The 27,325-nt window shown below is 31.7% G+C and overlaps 1 protein-coding gene across 1 annotated transcript in view; it reads left to right on the forward strand.

Annotated features, from left to right (window-relative positions):
• The first annotated feature begins 391 nt into the window (after positions 1–391).
• LOC140447820 (trace amine-associated receptor 1) overlaps positions 392–27,325 on the forward strand; it is an 832,360-nt gene continuing 805,426 nt past the window's right edge. The window contains exon 1 of the mRNA XM_072540699.1: positions 392–539. The gene's annotated coding sequence lies outside the window, so the exon portion shown is untranslated. The remainder of the gene's footprint in view (positions 540–27,325) is intronic.

Below are 27,325 nucleotides of genomic sequence, written 5' to 3' on the forward strand. Positions count from 1 at the left end.
AAAATTTAATTTACACCCTTTTCATGCTGACAAACAATGTCATTAATTTTATATTGCAAAACTAAATAGAGAGAAGTAAGTAAAGATTAAAACTGGAAATTTAATAAAACTGAACAAAAAACTAAATCCGATTGGCAATATCTGCTGATTCGGAATAAATGACTAAGAACGGAAAATTTAACGAATTCCAAAACCGCAATTCTCCGTTTTGCAATCAGAAAATTCTAATTTCTGAGCCGTTCGCCGTAGTTAACTAATGAATATTTCTAAGAGATTCTATTTTATTCAATTTAAATTGGTGCGTGGAGACGCGCTTGCTTGGATTGTTCTGGAGATCTGACGGGACTTCAGAGAACGTCTGTATCAGAGTTGGGAAGTTGGAAGTTGCAGTGTCTACTGGTCGTTTGCGCATACACTGTCGAACTTCCGGCATTCGCGCGGTCTGTCGCTGTTCCGGAGTTTTCATAGCGTGTTGAGAAAAACTCTAATTAGTTGCGTTTTTATAAAGTTCGTTTCGCTTTTTCATGATCTTGCTAAATGTAAGTAGCTCACCATTAACTCATTTTTATTTTTATTGTGGATTATTAACAAAATAATTATAACAAATTACATGTTAAATAAAAAAAGAATAAAAATATAAAATATAAAGAAGAACAATTTATTTTTTAAATTAGTAAAAAATAAAAAAAGCAAATTGTATTATAAAATATTTAATATTGCCTTTTTTATATATAAATCGACAATTTTAGAAACAAGTTCTTATTACCAATTTTATAAAACGATACATTTTAAAAATAGATTTTAGAACAAAAATATTCACTAGTTATTTGGTGTGTATCCTAGAATAACATGAAGATTATTATATTTCACAATAATTCTATATTTATTTAAATATTTAGCACAAGAGGCATTAAAGTACTAGGGCATACCACTTATAGCTCTAGATAGTACAGTACTTAGGTACTAAAAAAATCTAAAAGAAAATAAATCTAGTCAATAAAATAAGAAAGTATTTTATTCTATCTTACACCATCTTCTGTGTAACTCTAGTTCCTCTAGCACTGTCCCCTTAATTTATTTATAACTGTTTTCCATTTTTTTCAATTGTGTACATCGTTTTTAGGCATTTGAATTAACATTCCATTTTCCATGATTTATACTTCGTTCTAATCTCTAATGGTTTTGTCTACAGGATCAATTTTTGAATTCTGATTCTTTTTGACATTTTATCTTTTTGAGATTTATTTACACATTTACACGTACATAAAAAAATACACATCTCACCGTATCTATGCCAGATATACACACTAAGATATAGTGGTCGAAGTAGGTAAAAGCTAGCTAGCAAAAGCTTTATCGGCTTTGCTGTTTATGTTGAAGGTATCTATGTTGCTATTTTTTTGAATTATATTGTACTGCTTCATCATGCTGTTTATGGGCGAGCAATATATCTTGACAAATACAAAACAGCCCTCTATGACTTCACCTTAAGTTGATCTTAGGTACCAAGAATTTTATTCAGTTAATGAAGAATAAATCTATATATTTTAAGTTATTCACAACTACATATACAAACATTTCTTTGTAAGCATTTCTTGCCTTTTTCGTCTCTCTTTCAGTGTTACAAATTTAAAAGTTTCAAGCTTACTTATGCAAGATACCAAGAAACGATAAGAGTTATATTTTTTAACATATAGGTATCTGAAGAATCTTTTTTGTACCTTTTTAACTAAATCTATATTTACTTCTGTCTAAGGTACCCAAACTCCAGAAGAATACTCGAAGTTTGGTCTAACCAAGGAGTTGTGTAATTAAATTATGCTATCTATCATCTTAAAATGTTTTGTGTTTCTAATTGCAAATTCTAACATACTAAAAGCCTTATTGGTAGTGATGTTATCATATTCATTGAAGTGCAAGTTTGGTTGAAAATCCACACCAAGATCTTTAGACACTGATTTTCTGGGAAATTCTCTATTATTGATATCGTAAGCCATTTTTATAAAATTTATATTACGTTGTTACGTGTAAAGGTCATTACTGAAAACCTATTAACATTTAGATCGATTTCATTTATCTGAAACCAATTGGATACTGGTTTTAAGTCTAGTTGTAATAGTTAACAATCACATTGATTTTCTACAACTCTAAATATTTTAAAATCCTCTGCAAACATTATCAAAATAAAATCATCTGCAAACATTAAGCAAGGCAAAAATTTGAGACAGCTAGAAACATCATTTATAAAGCAAGCAAATAAGAGTGGTTCTAGGTTGCTGCTCTGAGCAATTCCAGACGTTACCAAATATTCCTCTAAAAAAGAATGACCAACTCTAATTTGCTGGATTCTATCTGTTAGTTGTATATTCAGAAACATTACTTCATTAATTTAAAGGCCAACAGTGCTTAGTTTTTCTATTATTAAACCATGATTAACTCTATCAAATGCTTTTGCACAATCAATGCTGATTACATCCATTTGCCTTTTATTGTTTAGGGTATCTGCAGCAGATTGTGTGAATATACATAAGTTTTTAAGTGTTGATCTATCTGGTAGAACTCCATTTTGATTAATTGAAAGAATTAATAAAATGTTATAATAAGTTATTATATAAGCTGTATTCAAATATTTTTGCAAAAAAATTTAAAATACTTATAGGTCTGTAATTTTTTACATCATTCATATTACCGGATTTAAAAATAGTCAACGATAGCCGATACACCCTTTATAGATATAAACAGATAAAGTATCGTTTCCTGTACATTTTTTTGGGTTTTAATCTCTTTACACTAGCTTTAATAGCTTCGTCAGTTATCTTATCGAACTCTTAAATACCGTGAAACTTAGGTATCTATATATTAGATGATATGTTATAAACTGACTTATATAGTATAGTGCAAAAGCATTAGCAACTCTATCCAGTGTAAATATGATTGTCAAACTTAATTTAAGATAATACACCCCTGTAACTACTGGTGGATTTCACAAATAATCAAAAACTAGACAGATTGATGTTGATATTTCTCTCTATAGTTTAATAATATTTTATATTATCTAGATTTTAATGGTAGTTTAATGGACTTTTTAAGAAATTCGTACTTTGGATAATAACATTTCTGCTCTGGACTTGACTATGTAGCTTGTTTTTCTTTTTGATTTTACTAACAAAATCTTAAGAGAAATGTTACTTGGGAGAAATATTCAGGAAAACTGCATTTAATACGGTTATTGTTAGACTTTTGTCTTTTAGATACTACTTGGTCAATGAATTCAAACATTTTATTATAAAAGGTTTGTACAGCATAATCATTGATATGTTTTAATCCACCGCCCTTTTATCGATGTAATTAGATTATACAATAGCAGAAAATTGTCACCAGAATAATCATATTTAACGGATGAGTTAATATTATGTGTATATTTGTTAAAGCCTTTGAGCTGTACTGCCAAGTTAGGAAAAGGATGATAGCCATCCTCATGAACAAACGAATCATTACTTCTAGTACAAAAAACGTAAAAATTAGATAGGACTAAATCAAACTTTCTACCCGTTTAATATACTACCAAATTCATTTAGTATTTATTACAAATCTCCTTCTTCTTCTTTTTCTAAAGGCGCTACAACCCTTTGTGAGTCTTGGCCTGCTTAACAATGTTCTTCCATTCTGCCCTGTCGGATACTCTCCTTCGCCACTGCCTGATGTTCATGGTGTTAAGATCCCTCTCGACGGCGTCTATCCATCTTTTACGGGCCTTCCTTTTACTCTGTTTCCTTGGGGCTTCCATCTCTGGACTACTTTTACAGCTCGATTATCTGACATTCTTTCTAGGTGACCAAGCCAGTTTATTTTTTGTGACTTTACAAATCTAACAATATCTGCGCTCTGCATAAGTTCATCGAGCTCGTCGTTCATTTTAATTCTCCATGAACCATCGCTGCATTGGGATGGTCCAAATATCTTCCTTAGTATTTGGCGCTCAAATATTCTGTTGATTTTCATCAGTGGTGGAGTCCACGTTTCACATCCATATGTGACCACTGGTTTAATAACTGTTTTGTAGATTATCAGCTTAGACTCACGATTTAGTATCTTACTTTTCATTAAGTTTTTGTATGCATAAAAGCACTTATTACCGCTAAGAGTCCGTGCTTGTATTTATTGACTGATGTTGTTGTTGTCATTTATTATTGAGCCTAGGTAGGGAAAATTGAAGGCATATTTGTAGGTATGGTTGTCTACCTTCAGATTCTCAAACGTAGCCATTTCTCGTTTCAGTTCTATAACTTTTTCGCTTAATACCCTTTTGTTGATGCTTATTATGGCAAAATCATCCGCATATGCGCATATTTTCATTGATCTTGTATTCATACAGCCGTTTATATTCAGTTTTCTAACAACAGCTTCTAAAGTTAGATTAAAAAGTGTTGTTGGTAAGGTATCACCTTGTCTAACTCCATTTTTAATATCAAAGGCCTGTGTCATATCTCCATCTATTCTCACCATAGCTTTGGAACCCTCCAGAGTCATTCGTATAAGTTTAACCAAACTTATTGGGTATCCCTAACATAGATAGTTGCTTTAACATCTTTTGTTGATCTACTCCATCAAACTCCTGTTTGAAATCGATATACAAGTTATAAAAAGGTATGTTATATTCAAAACATTTTTCATGTATACCTGTTAACGTATATATTTGGTCTATAGTTGACCTCTTTAGTCTGAAGCCACATTGGTATTCACCAATCATCTCCTCCGAAAACGATTCCAGGCGGCTGTATATAATTCCTAATAATATCTTGTAGACGACATTTAAAACTATTATGCCCCTATAATTTTTGCAGAGTCGTTTGTCTCCCTCTTTGTACATAGGAAGTATGATTCCTACTTTCCAATCTTCTGGGATGACTTCTAGTATCCATATGCGGTCGATTAGTTTATGGATACGCCTTCATAGCGCATGCCCACCAATCTTCATCAGTTATGCAGTTATTCCATCTGTGACAGGTGCTTTGTTATTTTTTAGATGTTTTACGACGTTTATCATTTCGTCCAATGTTGGTTGATCAACTAGTTGTTCTGCTGTATGGTGAATTATTTCTTTATTTTCGTTTTGTTCTTTTTCTGGGTTTAACAGCTCTTGAAAATGCTCTTTCCACCTTTTTAATATTTCCTATTTCTCGCTGATAATTGCCCTATTTTTGTCCTTGCAAACTGTTAATCTTGTGATGTATACTTGGGTGTATTGCTTGGTTTCCTTGTAAAATGTTCTAGTCTCTTCTGTTACTATAATCTGTAATTTGTTATATTTTACTATTCAACATTTCTCTCTTTTTTCTTTTACATATTTTTTGGCATATTTTCTGAGTTCTTCATATGCCCTTCTATTCAATCGGGAATCCCTTTGTAAACATTTCTGTCTAGCTATATTTTTACTATTTATTCCAAACCATTCCTCGTTTCTTTTGCTTGAGGTTTCATATAATGTTTCCTTTGCCATATTTGTAATTATCATTTGGATGACATTCCATTATTCTTCAATGTTGTTTTGTTCTCCTCTTTCATTTAATGTTACTTTTATTTTCTGCTGATACTCATTCTTCTTTTTAGGATTTTTGAACATATATGTGGTCCGTTTTCTTTGTTTGGCGCCTTTCTCTTTTCTTACCATTGATATTTGTTTTATCTTCGATATAACCAAGAAATGGCCCGAATCGCAATTTGCGCCTCTATAAATTCTAACATTCGTTACGGAGGTTGCCCACCGCTTAGATATTAATATGTGATCAATTTGATTAAATTTAGTTAGTTTAGTTACTTAGTTTGTTTGCCATTGCCAACTGTGCCACTCTTATACCGTTGTTGCTGGTAATATCATGTAAACTATGCTTACCAAAGGATTCTGCATTTATTACAAATACTATATTTAAAAACTGGTTTATTCTTAAGCTTTTATCACATGTACTTAATACATAATCGGGTATATTAAAATCTCCAACAACAAAGACAACAAATTAATCACAAAAAATATTTTTGAGATTTTTTAAAAAATTAATAAAAACTAAAATATAAATAGGTAAAATACACACATATTAATAATAAGTTACTCTTGTGATATTTTATTTTTACTACAAGGCATTCAAATTCACTGCCAGCATTATTATTAACATGTTTTAACACTATACTTTTGTTTATTGCAATGATCAAATTACCTCCAAGAGTTTTATTATTATCTCTATCTCTTCTGGCTAACTTATACCTTTTGACAAACAGCTCAGCATCCTGGACACTAGTATTAAACCACAATCCAGTAACTAAAATGATATCATGGTTACAAAACAACATACTGGTATAAAAATCATGTCTTTTAGTTTTTAACTACGAAAATTTTGATAGATATCTATAGGGCTAGTCCAGTCGTCAAAGATTTGACTTCTAAAAATCATACGAACAAGCTGAATTTTGCCGAGAATATCAATTTTGGGACCCAAAAAAAACGCAAAAAGTTTACGACTTTAACCCCTAGGCTTTCCAATAAAAACCCCCTCGTAGAGGGCTAAAAACTAAAAAAAAAAAAAATCGATTTAACAAGAACCTATACGTTGTAGAAAAAAATGTTTTCAATTAAAAATGTAGCTAAGATAATTTTAAAGAAAAATGTGAATTAGCACTTTTCCTGTAGAATAAATTGTTCTCTCAGAAACAAGGCTTGAAGTGAATGGCGATTTTGAATGTCAGTTAGGCGCTCAAAATCAGTATTAAATAAAACGTGTATCAAGTCGACGGCGACGGTAAAAATTCGATATCTGTTGATCAGAGTGTGCTAACGTCAAAAATCAAAATGTTTTTCAAAGATAAAGAGCACAGCCCCAAAAGAAATGAGTTTCTGTAAATCTGTTTAAAAAATAAACGTTGCGCAATTTTTGCCTTTTTTACAATTCTCGTGAGACAATAAAATATATCACTTTAATTGACCGGTAATAATAAACTCTCGATATTTAGAAACCAGTCCTTAAAAACTATAACACGAAATTTGAAGTTTGAATTGTGGCAACAAATATGAGGCATTTGAAATATGACTAAAAGTTAAACTTTTACATTGCAAACGAACGCACGTCACGGGAAATGCCTCCAAGAAGATAATTTTGAGTGTTATTTGTAGCAAAGGATGGGTAGTTTTGAAAAACTTACTAATGTGATTGAAAAAGGGCAATTTTAAATGTTTTATAATGTGAAAGGCGAGGAACGTAAATTTAAGCTTTAGTTAGTGTTTTTTTCTCTGAAAAAAACTCATCCAATTATCCGGTAATTTTCATGACATAATTAAATATTTAAACCATGTTCATCTAGTATTTAATCTTTTTTCTATGATTGCTATTTCGTTTTAGTAAACAGTCAAATTAAAAACATCTTCGTTAATGACTAATATTGTCTCCAATTAAATTTTGAACAACTTTAAGATGTATCTGAAATTATATTTCCTTGAGTTACCATGCAATTGTTCACTTAATGCATATAATTCAATTTAAATTAGAAAAGAAACACTGCAGCTTTATTTCTCTTATTGTTCCATTCTAAAATAAATACTCACTAAGAAGTTACTTGTTAACTTTTTTAAAATATATGCAGGTCTTCGTCGACTTTTTAATAGTTTTAATTTTTAGCGCTTTTGTCATTAAGTTTTGTTTATGGTTATTTATACAGTAATTACAAAATTGCGTATTTCATTTAAATAACAAAAAAAAACTTATTTTCTAGTTTTGATGAGAATTTATAACAATTTTAGTTAAAAGTACGTTCATGTTAAGGTTTCTACTTCAGATATTGTGCAATAAAATGCATATGCCATCTTTCCTACCTAGAGAAAACAACAAGAAAAGCTATCATCAATAAAATAATATATTACGTAAAAGGAAGTATTCCCTTTAAAAAATATATCATAAAATTTAAAGTGTGAAATTTTCAATTTTCAAAGTCGTTTTTAATTTAAACAAATGGAAATTCCGCAAATTTTTTTTTTGGAAATAGAAATTTTTTTTGTAGTTTGAGTACATGATTGGTGTGGATGATTTCCGATTTGACGTCTCTGGACTTACATTTAATGGTAATAGGCAGTGGGTCAGAAACTGTTATGAGCCACAGGTTCATGTTGATCTTCTGGACGTTGTAATCTTTGGCGAATACTACGGAACTCTGGCATGTTCTGGGAAGACGTTCTTGTCGTTTGAGAAGTTGGGATTCGCATATGGCATCGCTGTCGATCGGGTATGGAAGTGTGTTGTAACAGATCTTGGTTCGAGCTCGGAAAGTTTTGCATAACTCAAGACTATTTATTGTAAGGTATAATAATGAATAATCGTTTCGTGCAATGTATTTATGTGTTGTCGTTAATATTAAATGAAGACCTGTTCGATTATCCAGTATTGGCATTGGATAGACACGATATAAAGTATATTGTTCTGCATCAGTTAAAGGAATATTTAAGACGAATACAATTCTTGTGTCTAGTTGATAGGCTTGTAGTTCGATAATGTCTAGATATTGAGCTAGATTCGAAGTATAGATTGATAATGGAAGATAATTTTTTTTAATGATTGTGATATATGCCTAAGCGAGTCAATCAAATCAAACGGGGTGATGATTGAGCTATGTAATATTTTTAATCGAGCAAAAGTTATGGCATTTACTACATCATATCTATAAATGAATAGCTTTCCATTAGTAATTCACAAAAGTTTAGTATATCGATTTGAGATTGATACAATTTTAATTGGTCAGAGATATCCATTATTGACGAACGGTGTTCGTACGGTGTAAATCCGTGAGTTTTGTTTTTTGTGTTATTGTAGCAAATAACTGCATAAGGTAGAACATTGAACGGATGTTCATCGGGATTTTCAGCTTGATTAGCTCTTATCATTTCGCTTAGGGTTGCGTGAAATTTTTCGATAGAACCGTTAGATTGTGGATGGCCCACACTTGAGAAGGTTAGTCTTATGTCGTACAATTCACAAAGATCTTTCATCAAAGTATTGTCGAATTCACGTCCATAGTCACAGTGTATGCGTAATGGTTTACCATAATGTTGGAAAAAGACAATAAGATTATTGACGACTGATTTATCTGTTTTGTCTTCAAGGGGATACGCCTGTGTGAACTTAGTGACCTCGTCTCTGATAATTAGGGCGTAATTTCTGGTAGGGTATTCAAAAAGATCTATGTTAATTCTTTCGAACGGTGTTTTAGGTGTTTCGGTGATGACTAACGGGTTACTTTAGTCTTCATATAGTCTCATCTATACTCCGATGGAGATTCATTTTACCATGGTGATAATGATCTAGTATTTGGGGTATTTCATCGTGTTCCGGAGATTAAAATCTATATGGTTTTCGTCAAAGACGTCGTCTAATATTTTCTGATGTATCTCTTCCATTTTATTTTGTCTAAGAAAGGTGATGATGTTCTTATGCGATTTGTCTAGTAATTGATCATTAGATATTTTAATTTTAGAATAATCAACGAGTGATTTAGTTTTATTCAGTTCAAGAAATCTATTAAAATGTTCAGTGATTACTTCTTCATTGATTTCATTTAGCTCTTCGTCAGATTCCGTATCATTCGAAGCTAATATTGATATTTTCTTATTAAAATTCGCACATTCTTTAAAATTTGATTTTAATTCGAGAAAGGGCGTCCGCATTTTTGTTGGTTTTTCACGGTTTATAAATTATTTTATAATTGTACTCCTCAAGCTTAAGGCGCCATCTAGCTAGTCTGCTTCCAGGGTCTTTTATAGAAAATAACCAGGTAAGTGGACGGTGATCAGTTACTAGGGTGAATTTTCTTCCGAACAGATAGGGTCGAAAGTGTTTTACAGCCCATCCGATGGCAAGGAGCTCTCGCTCAATGGTTGAATATCATGTTTCAGCATTACACAGGGTACGTGAAGCATATGCTATAGGTAGATCCTTTCTAATCGGGCCTTGGGATAATATAGCGCCGATGGCGAATGCACTTGCATTTGTTGTTAGAACGAATGGTTCCTCCCCTGGAAGTTTGGATAGATCAGAATCGGGTCAGAAATTAAAGCGTATTTCAAATGTTCAAAAGCTTGCCTGCAATCTGGATCAAAATTAAAAGCAACGTCTTTTTGAAGTAGTCTAGTGAGAGGTTTAGAGAGTTTGGCAAAATTCAAAATAAAACGACGATAGTAACCGGCTAGACCTAGGAAAAATTTTATGTCTTTCGGTGTTTTCGGTTCAGGAAATCGTTGGACACAATCGACTTTTGAAGGATTAGGCTTGACGCCATTTTGGGTAGGGAGATGTCCGAGATACGCCATCTCTTTCCTGAGAAATTCACATTTATCAGGCTGTATTTTAAGATTGGTGAATAAGATAGCAGACTGCAGCGAAGAATATGGACTATCTTTGAACATAAAGAAAACTAAATTTATGGTAATATCGAAATCAACACAAAATGTCCAAAATTTATATTTACACAATGAAATTATCGATCGAGTTAGCAAATACAAATATTTAGGCACTTTTATAAATGAAGACAACGATAGCTCAGCAGAAATCAAAATAAGAATAGAAAAAGCCAGATCCATATTCACTAAAATGAAGAGAGTGTTCTGCGGAAGAGATTTGAGCCTTGAAATGAAACTTCGCCTGATGAGATGTTACGTACTTTCTGTGCTGTTCTACGGAATTGAGTCATGGACGTTGAAAAAGATTCATACCAAAAAATTAGAGGCATTTGAACTGTGGATGTATCGCAGAATCCTGAGAATATCATGGACCGAGAGAGTCACAAATGTCGAGGTCTTGAGAAGAATGAATAAAGAAAAGGAAGTCATATTTACGATCAAAAAACGAAAACTGCAATACTTGGGACACATTACAAGAGGCGAAAGATATGACCTGCTTCGAATAATTATGCAAGGGAAACTAGCAGGAAAAAGGTCCATAGGAAGAAGACGAAACTCCTGGCTAAAGAATCTACGGGAATGGTATAGCTGTAGCAGCAACGAATTGTTTCGGTCAGCAGTTTCGAAAATACGTATAGCCCCGATGATCGCCAACCTTCGGAACGAAGATGGCACTTGAAGAAGAAGAAGAAGATTTTAAGATTAGCCTTTCGAAGACGTTTGAAAACTTTAGTAAGACGGGAAATGTGCTCGTGAATGGTAGGAGAGTATACTATAATGTCGTCCATGTAGACAAGACATCGTTCGTTCAAAATACCTAAAAGAATATTGTCCATGACAGGCTCGAATGTGGACGATGCATTTTTAAGTCCAAAAGGCATACGAGTGAATTCATAGTGTCCGTTTTTGACGGAGAAGGCTGTTTTAGGAATGTCTTTGGGGTCGATTTCGATCTGATGAAACCCGGAGGCAAGATCAAGAGTTGTGAAATATTGACACTTTCCAAGCTGGTCTAAGAGGTCGGAGATATTAGGAAGAGGGTATTTATAGTCAATAGTATATTCATTGATCTTGCGGTAGTCTATTACTACTCGCTATTTTTGTTCTTCAGAAGAGTCCATTTTTTTGAAAACAATCCAAACAGGAGATGACCAAGGAGAAGTAGAAGGTCGGATAATACCTTCGTTGACCATCTTATTTACTTGAGATTTTACTTCCTCTTTGTGGACCTGAGTATATCTGTATGATTTCGTAAAAAATGGGTTTGGAGTTATTAGTCTCAATTTTATGTTTAATCTCACTGGTGAAAGTGAGGTTGTCTCCCTCTAAGTAAAATATGTCTCCATAATTTAAGCAAAGATTTGTAACAAGTTCTTGTTCTTCCTCGTTAAGATGTTTTGTTCGAAGTCGAGATTTGATTTTGTTGGTACGGTCAATTTTATCAGAACAATAGTTTACCAAGTTATTGTTTGATTGGAAATTTAGGATAGGGTAGTTTAAATAGGGTTCAATTACGATATCGGAAAAATCGATAATTTTGGGAATTGCGTTTGCATTTACTACTAATGTTAGAAAGTCTTCTTTTTCATTTACGAGTACTAATGCGTTGGGTATATGGACTTTATCTTTTTTTTTGTGCAAAATTGCATCTGTATTGGACAAATGACATGTTAACTTGAATATTTGCTCGGATCTGGGATCTATTTTAATTTGGTTAGGGGGTTCATTGTTAAGCGAATTAGTTTCTACTTTGAAGAGAGGTAATGTTTTAAAGTTTGTGATCAGTTGTTTGTTTTTGATGTCTATTGTACATTCGTAATGTTCTAAAAAATCGAGGCCTAAGATTCCATCGAAATCAATATCCAAATTATGGATAAACATCATATGGAGGTTTCCCACTTGAAACTGGACTAAAGTTGATTAAGTGACAAAAATATTTTGGTCTGTAATACCCTGTATGGTAATTTTTTCGGGAAAACGTGGTTTAAAATTTTTCGCGGTATTTTCTTAAAAATAGAGATACCAGCACCGGTATCGATAAGTAATTAAAAACGTATTTGATGCGTCTTTTCTATAGTACAGGTTTTTAGAATTCGCAGCAAGAAGAGATCTCAGAGAAAATTCTGTTCTGGAAAGTTCAGAGATAGGTTCATGTCGTCCAAATTCAGAGTTTGAATCTGATTCTGTATTTGAGACAAAGATTCGTTCATTGAACTGGCATTGTCTGGTTGGTGGTTCTGGTTCGGGACTGTGAGAAAATTCTGATAGTCTTGGCTATTAAATAAATCGATTGATTGGTCGAATGAATGGTAATAATCAGAAGGTGAATAATTATTATCAGAGAAATCTTCGTATTGGCAGCTTTTATTTGGAGCTGGGGTATAGTCATTAATATAGTCAGGTTCATAGTTAACGAAATGAGCTCTGTGCCTAACGTTTGAAAAATTAGAATTCTTATGGAGAACAGAAGGGCGTACTTTTGTACTATTGTTTTGGAAATTATTATTTGAACTTAAAGTTGGTCTCCGAAAGCCATTGTTTTGAGCGTTATTGAAGTTTTGATGGCTATTAAAATTTCGAAAATTGTTAAAATTATGAGAATTGTTGGAATTCTGCGAGTTATTTTGGGAATTTTGTCGAGAACGTCATTCGTTGTACGAGTGGCCCATACTTCCACAAAACGTGCATCTATGTGGTTGAATGTTTGGTCTTCTGATGGGTTAATTGTTTTGATTGGGTTTTGGAGGATTGGGTCTATTGATTTTCTGTATTTCGAAATAGGATAATTTTAACTCTCGTCTCATGCGGACTTGAGCTTCAGGAAGATCCTTTGGATTACTAGCACGAATGATGTAAACGATCCTTGGATCGAGACCGGTCAATAAGGTATTGGGCGCCATTGATTCAATTAAAACAATTTGGGCCTATTTCTTTACAGCAAAGAGGTTAGATTTCTGTATGTTGGCATGCATTTTTGCATTAAGGACTTGGACACGATTAAGGAATGTAAGTGCCGATTCATTCGGTATGACTCAGTCATGACTCTCTGTTAATCTTGTATTAAAGAAGATAGGTCTCTAGTGTCCCCAATTGAAAAGTAAGAAGCTATTTGATTTCTAGATACGATAATGAATTTCTTGAAATTCGGGTGCGATAAAAAATATTTCAGATAATTTATAAGGTTCTATTTCAGGCTGGTTCTCATTGCGAGACGCGGGACGAGGAGTGTTACCGTTATCAGTCATGGTAGTCAATAAATTAATAAACGAAATAAAAAAATATAAAATTATGGATTGATGAACCAAATAATTAATGAAATATAAATATCAAATAATAAATCAAAATATAAATATCAAAATAGTAAATCAAAATATCGGAAAAGTATTTTTCTAAGACAGTGTCTGATTGGCGGAATAATCGACAAAAAGAATCGTTTCATAAAATGAAAATAAAAAAAAATTGACGATTTGCAGAATAATCGGCAAAAGTATATAATTATTAAAGAAATTATCAAAAATATTCAAATTCGGCATAAACTTATTAATTGAAAGAATAATAAATATTGGAATATTGAACAGTATATGATAATAAAAGGTATAAAACAAAATTATATAAGAGATGATTCAATGTTAGACTTACATTAGTTTTAAAAACATCAAGTCATCTTGTTCTCGACAGCTGTTCTACCAGGGGTTTCACTTGGTCTTCCTTCCGTAGATTTCTGCAAAGTTAGGACGCCACTGCTTTTTGAAGATTACTGGTTCTTTTTCTGATTAAAGGATTGGAATGCACCGTTGGTCAGTTAGGTTCTTCCTTGTTCTGCCAACGTTCCAGATCCTACTGACTTTTGCGCCACTTTTTTTATCACGAAACACCTTTCTGACTTTTTAAAAAAATTAATTTATTTCAATACAATGAGCAAAGTTACGTGTTACAATTTGAATTATACTGAAATTAAGACTAAAATATAATGAACGAAAATAAAGAGCGACAAGTGCTTTTATAACATTAGTAACTGCTGACTTAGTGGGAACGTATAAAAACCTTGGGTCCCGCTGAATCTGCATGTGTACGGATCCTTATCGGCTCTGGTAGTTAGAAGTAGAAACCTGATACCCTGGGAATCGTCGTGGTAAGGAACATTGGTTGGTACAATATAACATATATATATATATATATATATATATATATATATATATATATATATATATATATATATATATATTGTTATGATTGTTTATTTTGAGTTCAAACTTAGTTTATTGAGCCAATAAAAAAGAATTATAACTTATTTGTTATCAAAAGTAAAATAATCCTTATATTACCTGTGTTCGATGGATTCAAAAGATTTTCTAGTTGTCTTTTATCGGGAGAGAAGAAAAGGATAAGAATACAAATATATTATATTACAAAGATTTACGTTTCTTTATTTTATATGAACGAATAAAACAATTATTAAATTCTGTCGTTATCTTATCAATAGATCAAATTATTATGATAATAAGATTATAAAGCTACATACATTTATATTACGTGAGAAACCAATTTTACTTAAAATTTTCTTTACTTGAAAAAAAGAAACCACAAAACTTTAAACTTTTGATTAGCCTAACAAAACTTCAGTTCTTAAATTTTAATGATAATGACCATGATGTCGAAACGATCCTTCACAGATATAAAATTCAATTGTACAAACACTTACAGTTTATTTTCTTCTTGAGTTGTATGTTGGAACATACCCAGAAAAGTCCAGTCTCCTCAAAGATGTGATCTCCCCTCTTTGGCACCTCGGCTCCTTCTTTACGTCTCTGCAAACCTCCTTCAGACTACACAAAAAACGCCTGATTCACTTCTCCAAACTCCGCTACTTATTTATGACACCAGGACCTCCTTTTGTCAACTTGATGCCGTAAGAATACTTTCACATATACTTTATAAAATGCCCACGGTAGATACAAAGACCTCTTTTAATCCACTTGTTATCTCCGTCTTCAAACTATTCACTTCTTTTCGTTACGCCGGTATCCAAACTCACGAACCACACCCTATCTTGAGAAAAACGACTGTTTCCTTTCGATGACCAAAATATGACTGACCTCTCCTGTCTCATCATCGACTCCCAAATTCCCATTTTTAAAAACGACCGTCCAATCAAAAAGCTTAAATTGTGTTTACTATGATTTTGGAAAAGCCTAATTTCGGTTTCAGAGAAAACTAAATAGCTTACTTTAAAATTGGTTTTTTCAATACATCCTTTATACCTATTTCAAAAGATTAGAATATGGTCATTTAATACTCGACTATACAAACAATGAAAAAGATTAACTTCAGGTAAAATGTCTTCTAATTCTAAACAAAGGATTTTTGATAATTTTGTTTGCAACGGAAACAGGTCGTTTCCTTTCTATTTTTTTTCTATTCTTATCTACACTAAATCTTATCTTATATTAATATATACATTTTGTTTATAATGATTTCTTGAAATTTTATTTCGATGGATATTTTTATTTATTTTTCTTTGTTTGGGAAAGAAGAAACATGACAATATATATATATATATATATATATATATATATATATATATATATATATATATATATATATATATATATATGTATATATATATGTATATATATATATATATATATATATATATATATATATATTATATTATATTTTAAACAATGAATTCAGAGCTGTGACAGTATAGGAATCGATTTAACCAAATAAAATGAGGTAAATCTTTAACCGGAAACAGACCGTTTGCTAACTCTACGTTGTGTTATAATTTTATTCTTCTACAATGCGTGAAACATTACAGCTGCTGGAATTTTTAGTAAATACAGCAGACCTTTTTGCAAACGAGTTAAGCTAAAACTGACTCTTTAACCAATTTGTTTCTCCAATACCATCTTTTAATTAGTTAAATAACTGCAACCGGATAAAATAAGAACTAAATATACATTTAACTGTAAAACTGGATATTTTTAATTACAGAGGGCAAAGATTTACGCAACGTAAATATTACTTAAATATCACATGTACCTACTTAAAATACTGTATGAAAATAGCTTGCTCTAGGAAAATATTAAAAAACCAATATGGTTCTACCGTTACTCAAGATATTAGCTTATTAAATTATGTCAAGAAAATATGTATCAGTTTGAGAATTTAAGCGATAGAACCTGCTATTATATTTTTATTAAATTCTATAAAAATTAATATTAAAATAACATCTACATTCTTGTTTACAATGTTCATTACGAATAAAAAATAATTTAAAGTAAACAATTCACTGTCATTTCTCAAACACCTTCAAATTATTCTGGGCTACAAAGGGATGCTTGTAGATGAAATTATGCAAATAAAGTGGGTACATCGAAGTTTGGAGGATATTTATATTTTTTCATGGAAACGGATGATGGAATTTTAAATTTTACAAAAAGTAATTTGAATACAGAAAGGCTTTGTTTCTAAGCTATTATGAAAATGATAATATATCAACTGAATGATGAATAAACAAAAATAGCCATTTTCTTAAAAAAAACCTTAATAATATTCGCTAATATCTTGGTGTACAGAATGTTGCGCCACAATTGGATATAATATTAATGACTTACAGATTATATGACGAGAAATGTTTGACCTTTGTGAAATTCCATAATAAAATCATAGTAATTTTGCAAGAAAAAAAATTGATAATAAAAAGCTTTTCGTTCAAAATACTTAACGAAGTACACGTTGCTCAAGTCAGGAGCTTTATTGGGGTAAGTAAGGATACAGATTGTAAAAAAAATATAGATCAAAGACAGATAGATAAACAATAGATAATAAATAGATAACGAAACAACAAAACAGTTTAACAAAGAAAAATAAGAAATACGAAATACAGAAGCTAAACTGCAAAACAAAATGGGCGCCAATAAGTTTTAACCTGAAACTTATGAAGGAACTAAAAAATAAGTAATTTTTTTATATCAGCTTGTTATGGAACCAGAACATTTAGCACCAATATCTCCGAAAAGTTTTTATGAAAGGAAGTATCGTCATTTAGATGCTGCTTTACAAGATGTTGCTTGAAATATTGAACTAAAAGTAGACGTTGTTATTATACCGCCCGATGCTGACCCACATACCGATGAAGAGAACTGTGACGAAAATGATTTAGACGGTGTCTAAAATATATTTTCTACACACGTAGTTGGTGAAATCGAGTTGCAGCATATAAACAGCAGTGATAAAGAAGAAAGTGAGGACGAAGACAGCTTTTAACTGTCTGAAAGGTTAAACAACTTGAAATTAAAACGGACCAAAAAAATTGAGATAAGCGAAAATGAACTAAAAATTTTGTTGACACTAGTATGCCAGCAACTTCCGGTTGGGCTGACCGTTGTGAAATTCTAAACAATGAACTGGAAAACTGTAATTCAGTTGAAGTATTTGAAAAGTTGTTCGATGATGAAATTTTTGACTATTTGATGCATCAAACACATTTGTATTCATCACAAAAAAATAGACATGACTTCTTTGTTTCAAAAGCTGATCTCAACCTTTTTGTGGCAATTTTACTCCTAACAGGCTATCATAAACTACCAAGCGAACATAATTATTGGAGTCTTGATGAAGATCTTGGAGTACCTGTGGTCGCAAACACTATGTCAAGGAACCGATTCCAGGAAATCAAAAGGTACATTCACTTAGTAGATAACAATAATCTGGATCTTCTTCTTGTTCAGCCTTCAGTAATCCAACTTTGGACATAGGCCTCGCCCAAATCAATCCAGTATCTTCTATTTTGCGCCAATTGCTTCCAGTTGTGTCCTCCGATCTTCTTAATATTATCAGACTATCTCATTTGTGGTCTTCCTCTGCTTCTCTTTCCTAACCATGGCCTCCACTGTTGTATTTCGTGGTTCCATCTCTTATCCTTCAGCCGGGCATTGTATCCTGCGAAGCTTCATTTTAATTTGGCAGCATGTTCTCCTGCGTCTTTTACTTTCGTTTTGCTTCTAATCCATTTGTTTGTTTTTTTGTCTATAAGTCTCACCCCGAGCATTGATCTGTCCATCGCTCTTTGTGCTTTTACTATTTTATCCATATTTGACTTGGTGAGTGTCCACGTCTGTGAAACATACGTGAGTATAGAGAGGATACACTGATCATAAATTCTGGTTTTGATAATCTGGATACCTACGACAAAATGGCTAAATTATGACCTCTAATGTCACTTTTAAATCAAAAATTTCAACAGTGGGGTGTGTTTAATGAAAACCTGTCAATCGACGAAGCCATGGTAAAGTTTTATGTTCGGCATTCCAGTAAACAATATATAAAGGGAAAACCAGTACGCTTTGAATATAAGAACTGGATGCTGTGCAGTTCCACAGGATATTGTTATGCCTTTGACACTTATTGTGGTGCTAAAGGCAATCCTCAAGTTTACGATTTACCCTTAGGATCTCGGGTAGTTCTTGATCTTCTCAAAATTGTGCCCTCTGATCATGTAATTTTTTTTGACAATTCTTTTAGTAGCCATGGTTTACTAAAAATGCTGAGACAACAAGCTTATCGTGCCATTGGTACGATAAGAGAAAATCGAACTAAAAAATGTCCGATGACAAAAGTGCAAATATTCAAAAAGCAAGAGAGAGGTTCATTTGAACATTATTATGATAGTGAGTCAGCGCTTCTTTTTCTTAGGTGGCAAGACAATAACACTGTCTCAATTATTACTAACTATGACAAAATTCAACTTATTAGTACGCTCAAGCGCTGGTCATCAGTAGCCAAACAGAAAGTAGATGTACAACAACCATTTTCAGTATATATAATAAATGCATGGGTGGAGTTGATTTACACGACCAGGCAGCAAGCAACTACAGGATTTCTGTTAGAGGTAAAAAATGGTGGCGGGCGCTGTTTATAAACATGATCAACATGACTGTTGTCAATGATGCCTGGAGACTGTTTCAATTAGCAAGTGATGATCCAATCTCATTGTTAGACTTTGAACGAATTATAGTACGCTCTTATTTAGCTTACAATGAAAAATCGACCAAACCGAAAAACCGACCTGCTGCGCAATTACCACCAACTGTATGACGTCATGAGGAAAAAATTAGATCAACTGCGACGGTGTATCCAGTGTAACAAAAAAGCAAGGTGGAGTTGCTCAAAATGCACATTGGCCCTTTGCATTGAACGGGACTGTTTCAGAGTTTATCATTCCTAATATGTTTATTGAAAAAATCTCTGTTGTTTATTTTGCAGTAGGTACTGATTGATTTTTATTTAGTTTTAATCATTATTTTATTTTACTTTGTACTTAAAAACTTTTTTTAACACTTTATCCCATTGTCCCTATTTGGGGACATATATATATATATATATATATATATATATATATATATATATATATATATATATAAATATGTTGTATACCGTAAGTTATTAAGTATGACTTACATTTAATTTCTTGCTTATAATAATACCCTTATTAAGATTCAGTAAATGGGTTTTAATGGGTTTAATTAACGTTAAAAAATGTTAATGTTACATTTAGCTACTACTTATATTACGTCTTGAAGTCTCGTCTGACTCATGAAGTGCTTTTTTTCTACTTCATTGCTTAATTGAATCGATTATTTCTTAAAGGGAGTAAGTGATATTTTTAAGTTTTGAGAAAACCAGAAAAATGTTGTTTATTTTTTAACCTCTTGATATTTTAATCTTTTTGTTCTTTGTTTGATTAATATGGCTGTTGTGTTTCGGTAAAGCCAAAGGGAAGTGATTAACACCAAAAATGCTATTAATATGATCAACATGACTGTTGCCAATGATGCCTGGAGACTGTTTCAATTAGCAAGTGATGATCCAATCTCATTGTTAGAGTTTGAACGAATTATAGTACGCTCTTATTAAGCTTGCAATAAAAAATAGACCAAACCGAAAAACCGACCTGCTGCGCAATTACCACCAACTGTACGACGTCATGAGGGAGGTCATTTTCCAAAAAAATTAGATCAACTGCGACGGTGTATCCAGTGTAACAAAAAAGCAAGGTGGAGTTGCTCAAAATGCATAGTGGCCCTTTGCATTGAACGAATGCCAATTAATATATGCCGATACCCTTACATAACCTGGAGTTTCAGAACTATATACAATGGTTAAAGGTCGAAATTGTAAAATAAGTTTTTTGAGACCGAGGAACATTTATTTGTTGAGATTAAGTGGACAGGCTTTCTTTTTATAATATTTAGGCCATCATTACTTTAAATCAAGAATCTCACTATATTTATAGTTTAAACTTCTTTTACAGTAAACTTGCTTTTGGCACTTGAATTAACAATAATTTTTGTATACTTATGAATTTCAAATATTCCATTAAATTTTTTTAAGTACCTTTTTATGACACCGAAATCCCTGTCACGGGGCAAGAAGGAATGCCGTCTAATGAGAAAATAATGTTCAATTTTATCGATGTAAGGATTAAACATAATCTTATAGTAGCGTGGTTCTTATTTTGCCCAGGGTAGTAGTCACAAAATAGTTTCAACTCTTTTATGTTGGGTGTTATGTAATTTTTTACATAATCAAACAAAAAAGTGCATACTTCATTAGGGACTTATTGGCCTGCTCTTCGTGAGAAATATGAAAAAAAAATCCGTTTTAAGATTATGTATGCAAAATAGCTTAACTGTTAGTTGGGTCTTATAGAAGACTTCTTATACAGATATATGTGGCAGATGAACATTTTGCATACAGTCAAATTCGAGCCCTACTACGTCGTTCCTATCCCGACTCTCTTTAACGGTATCCTTTATATTCGTATAAAACTTGTTCGCCCTTTTTGTGTGTACCAACAATTCTGCAAAAGCCACGTCTTTTTATGCATCTCCCAGAGCGGGACTTTTGATTTTTAAATTCAACTTGTCACATTTTACGCATATATCTATTTGAGGACGGCCAAATTTCAAAGTGAAGCTTTCGCGAAAAATGTATAATAAAAGCTTTTAATTTAATTTAATTTAATCTAATTTAATTTAGTTTTTGTTTCAGGATACTTGGATCTTAACATTTCGTACATAATTTTTATATTAAGTCTACAATCTAGATATTTATATTCTTTTCCAAAATAGTGACTTTATTTTACTGGAAAGTTTTAAATGTGCTGACGAATTATTATGTTTTGATCTTCTGGCATTGCCCGTTTAAAATGTTTGCCAGGTTTATCTCTAGGAGTCAGATTATTTTTAATCAATGATTTTATTTGCTTTATTCTTTTTTCAGATATAGAATGCAAAGTTAAAAAAGCCCAACACACTTTTACTTTCAGATCTCCAACTCTAATAAAATGATCAAAACATACTACTCCTAATTTATTGTTTTCATTTTTCTGGCTTCTTCGTTTTGCTACATTTTTCTGATGTATCAGGCCTGTTTAATCTTGTTTTGAATTTTGTAGAAATTCTCAAGTACTATTTGATTTCGCTCATCGTTTAGCTTAGTGAAACACTGCATTTTACATTCAAAAAATGCCGCATCTATATACCTAGGTTATTCAATATACAGGGTGGTCCTTAAGTAATTGTACAAAAAGAAACAGTAGATTCTACACTTTAAAATATTACGGTTTAAGTCAAATTGCTTTAATAAAATGTTAATATTAAGGAAGATACAGGGTGTTAAAGTACAAATTAAAATTTTTATTTTTTGCTATAACTTTCATGTTTGTAAACATTTGTGCATAAAAATTTAAAACTGAGTACTTTTAAATATGAGAAATTATAATTTGATACACACTTTGATGTAGCTGGTAGAGGGCGCCACATATGCCAAATACGTGGCATAAATTTGCAATTAACTTTTTGCTATTTGAGTTACCTGTATTTGTGATACAAAATATTAAAGATACATTATTTTAACAAAAAAAAGGTATACTTGTTACTAACTTCAAAACTCAACAGTTTTCGAGATAATCGCATTTTACAAATCAGCTGCATAATTCTGATTTAAGGCAATTACTCCAGGCAACGAAGGAAAAATAGACAAAAACCTTAATAAATCTAAATTTTGGTATAAAATACCTTTAAATAAAGTTAATAGTTAACGAAATGTTAAATAAAATAAATATATCAGCAGGATAATTAATAACAGGATTTGACAAAAAACAAAATAATAGGATTTTACATCAAGCATTTTACGTTTTATGTTAAATTAAAGTCATAATCAAAACATTTTGTTCACAAACCAAATTAATTAAGAAATAGTTAAACTAAATAACATAACTTCTTGTCAAAGTAAGTTATCATTATTTTTTAATTCATTTGTCAATATATTCCATAAAAGATCGTCTCATATTAAATAGCATCATTGGTTCTAAAGAAACTGCTGCAGTATCTATTTCTCTCCATAGTTGGTTGCGAATGTTTATGGGATTCTTATAGACACGTTGTTTTAATACGCCCCATACACCAAAATCAAGCGGATTAAATTCTGGGCTACGTGGTGGCTATAATCTATATTGGATGAATATATTCTTTTGGATACATATCCAAATCTTACGGTATTTTATGGAACTACATCTTATTTGTCGCAGAGGTTAAATAATGTATTAAACTGTGATGTATCTCATTCATTGGTTACTTATATACAAACGGAATAACCTATCGATGACATTACTTATTTATATGATTATGTTACAGCTTACGAGTAACTATAATTAAATCTCGAAAAAATGGACTATTATGATTAACTAACGAACTAATATTATGCTGAACTAAATTGCCTGTGCATTTAATATATTTATAACAATATCGATTATTAGCCCAACGATGATATTTTGTAAAAATGAGTCTTTAAGGTTAGATTTGTAGCAAAAGTATTATGAAACAAGACACATATGTGTTATTCATTACCTGTGCTTTAGTTTCTAATTATCCTAATAAAAATGGGTAAACGATTTACGTAATGAATAATAAGTTTTCTTTTGGGGTTTTTTATAATTTAAATAATTATATCAATATCTCACCACACTGCCAAGGAATATGACTGCCACGACCAATCTAACGTTCAGAAAAGTTATATTTAAGTATGTTCTCACTGTCTTCTCTTTAGAATGTGGTAGTGCACCATCTTACATAAACCACATATTTTGGGTTTTCAGCATTTTACAATAGCGAAAAAGTAATACAACGTTAGTACGTATAGAAACTTAAGAAGCGATAGAAAAGGAGATTGTAAACACGATAGCGACCAACGTCTGAATACGGACACGGCACCTAAAGAAGATGAAGAATATTTTCTTTAATAAGACATTTAGCAGCCATAACAAAATTTTTGTATTGTAACAATATCATCTTTGAGTTGTTTTAATAAGAATAAACGATCAATTATGCTTATCTACAGGTATTTAGTGCTTTACCGCACAAATATCACAACTAAGTATTATTATGCAGCTGACTTATAAAATGCAATTATCTCGAAAACGGTTAAATTTTGAGGTTACTAACAAGTATACCTTTTCTTTGTAAAAATAATGTATCTTTTATATTTTAACACAAATAGAGCTAACTTAAAGAGCAAAAAAGTTAAGCGTAAATCTAGGCCACACATGTGGCATATGTGGCGCCCTCTATCAGTAACATTAAAGTATGTATAAAATTATAATTTATCATACTGAAAAGCATATAATTATAAATTTTTGTCCAAAAATATTTACAAACGTAAAAGTTACAGCGAAAAATAAAATTTTAAATTTCCAGTTTAACACCCTGTATCTTTCTTATTATCAACATTTTATTAAAGCAAGTTGGCTTAAATCGTAATATTTTAAAGTGCAAAATCTACGGTTTCTGTTTGTACAATTACTTAAGGACCACCCTGTATAACTTTATTTAACTTACTGGCAAGCACCTCCGATTTGCCTGACAGCAACCATCTTGCCTTTATAGTTTGTATACGCAGCACCACTAACTCTAGCTTTTTTGATTAAATTCCTTTAGTAATTATCAACAAACCTCACACCTCGCCGTCTTTTTCTAAGATTATTGATGAAGGTGGCTCATCTTCACTTTTAGTGCTTTTATTTTCGTTCGAACTAGACATATTGCCAGAAAAATGTGATTATATTACTTTTAACTGCAACGCAAGGTCAAATACAGTATGACACAAATTTAAATATTTATTTCTTAAAGGGAGGTACCTTAAACTAGCGGGGACAAATGAGCGAAATCCAATAATTTAACCTACGTAATATTTTTTCACCCATTTTTCACTAATTTATTACCACCCTAATTATTTTTCACCATCAAACCACCCTTAAGGGAAGCGATTTTGCTGACTTACGGTTAAAACTAGTACAATTCCAAAAATAATATTTATGATATATACCACAGTGCTCTGCTAGATTTTTATGAATTTATTACCACACTAGTAATTATTCACCCCTCAACTACTCCTTATGAGAAGTCAATAATTCTGTTGGGTAGGTGGTAACAAATCTATTTTTACAATTTTACTGTACTCCTCTTGTCACTGAAACTATAAATTGCTTGCCAGGTTTTTACTGAATTTTATCCACCCTCATAATTTTTTACCCTTAAGCCACAGTTAATGGAAAACATTAAACAAACCTACGCTTTCACGCTAGCTAAATGCAAAATATTTTTAAAAATAAAACAGTGCTCTGCTAGATTTTTACTATATTTTTACCAGCCTAGTCATTGTTTTTGTAACTACCCCAATTAAAAACATTCTGAAATGTTACTCTCTGCTAACTAATATTTATTTTTTAAATGTTTAAATATTGAAAATATCAAAATACTTTATAACGAAAAATTATGAATTTTAAATGTTTTAAAAAATTGACTGATTATAGTAGTGAGTATATGGCTAGGAGAAATCGAATCGTGAGCCTCTTTTATGAATATAAAATAACTGAAATCAAATATACATACAATGAAATTATATTTCATAGAATAATTACCAGGTAAGAAATATTCAAACTGAAATAATTTTATTATGCGTATTACTTTAATTACCTAATTGTAAAAAAGGGTCAGTACACCTTGAGCACCTACTATTAAAAGATTAAAAGATTTGTATTTATTGGGTACATCCATAGATCTGAGCGAAGTGTATCGCCAATCAAGTAGTGGGGGCTGCAATCTTAATCGGATTTTAGATTTAGACCGCCCTCTTCTCTATTATTTAACTTTGGCAATAATTTATATATTAGCGTCTATTTTTTGTCCCTGAGTGTGTTTTATGCTGAGTACAATAGTTTTTGAGTAATTTTTTATAGTAGACATCAGTGCACATTTATCCAAGCACGATCACGTCTATAGTTGATTTTTAACTTTTGAAATGTAAAAACGTGAATTTTTTTTTATAACTGACAAGAAAGTACTTTGTTGACTTTACGAACCCAAAATTAAAACGTAAAGTTCGGAATTTATGTCCAGTGTGTTAGGTGAAAAATTAAAGCTAGCGAAAAATAATAAAAGGTTGAAGTAAAAGTACAATAAAAAAAAAAATATTAAAAATACCTTTTATAATTTGTTTTGTCAGTTCAAAATTCAACCAAGCAGAATTATTGGCTTCTTATAGGGGGTAAACAATTGTCTTCTTCTTCTTCTTCCTCTTTATAAGCAATTCTGCTTGTTCATTGGCTCTATGAAAGGTTGTCACTTCATCGTTTGCGCGGTCGTCCGATACTTCTTCTGCCGATTGGTGACTTATCTTTTGCTATTTTGACTACAGTCTCCTCCATTCTGCTTATGTGGTTATTACATTCTTTTTTTCTTTTTTGTGTCCATTTATTTATACACTGTACGTTACATTTTCTTCTAATGTCTTAATTCTCTTTCGATCTCTCAGTGTATTTCCTGTAATACTTCTCAGTACTCTCATCTCTGCCGTTTCTGGTAGCCTTTGCGTTGTGGCTGTGTCGGGTCTTGTTTATAAGGCATATTTATTGGTCTTACACTGGCTTTATAAATTCTTAACTTCATCTTGGTGTCAATGTGTCTGTTTTGCCATATAGTGTTAAGGCATCCTGCTAGTCTATTTTGCTTTTTGTACTTGATCTCTCACTTCTTTGTTTAGGTCTCCATAGCTAGACAGTGTAATTCCTAAGTATTTTATTTCCATTACTTGTTCAATACTGATACCATCAATTTCTATTTTATAACCGGTTGGTTCCTTGCTGCCTACTATTGTTTTAGTTTTCTGAGATGAAATAGTCATATTAAAGTCTTTTGCTCTTATGTTAAATCTGTGGACCAGTATTTGCAGATTATCTTCATCTTGGGTTATCAGTATTGCGTCGTGTGCGTAACAGAGTATTTTAATTTTTTTGTTTTCCATTCTGTATCCTCTTTCTTTGTAAACGGTTTTGATGATTTTATCCATGATCAAATTGAAGAGAATGAATGGCTCAATGAATCTCCTTGTCTAAATCAGCTACCTATTTTTATAGGTTCTGTAAGTTGTCCATCTATTCTGAGTTCTATTTTGTTGTTTTGATAGATGTTATCGATAGTTTTTATAATATTTAGGGGAATTTCTCTATAATACAGTAGATGGATTACATATTTGAGTCTTACTCTGTCAAACGCTTTCTTTAGGTCAATCAGACACAGAAATTCTAGTCTATTATACTCTAGTGATTTCTCAGTAATTAGCTTTATAACGAATATTGCATCTGTACACGATCTTACACTACGAAAACCCTGTTGTTCATCTGCTAAACTTTTCCTCTGATTTATTAGCACTTGTACAATTTTAGCTGTAAGTTTTAGCGTAGTATTTAACAAGTTTATACCTTTGTAGTTTCCTGGCTGTTTTTTATCTCCTTTTTTGAACAGTAGAATTAGTTCGCTCGTTCTCCAT

Source organism: Diabrotica undecimpunctata, chromosome 8 (assembly GCF_040954645.1).
Source record: "Diabrotica undecimpunctata isolate CICGRU chromosome 8, icDiaUnde3, whole genome shotgun sequence".
In the NCBI taxonomy this organism is placed as follows: domain Eukaryota; kingdom Metazoa; phylum Arthropoda; class Insecta; order Coleoptera; family Chrysomelidae; genus Diabrotica; species Diabrotica undecimpunctata.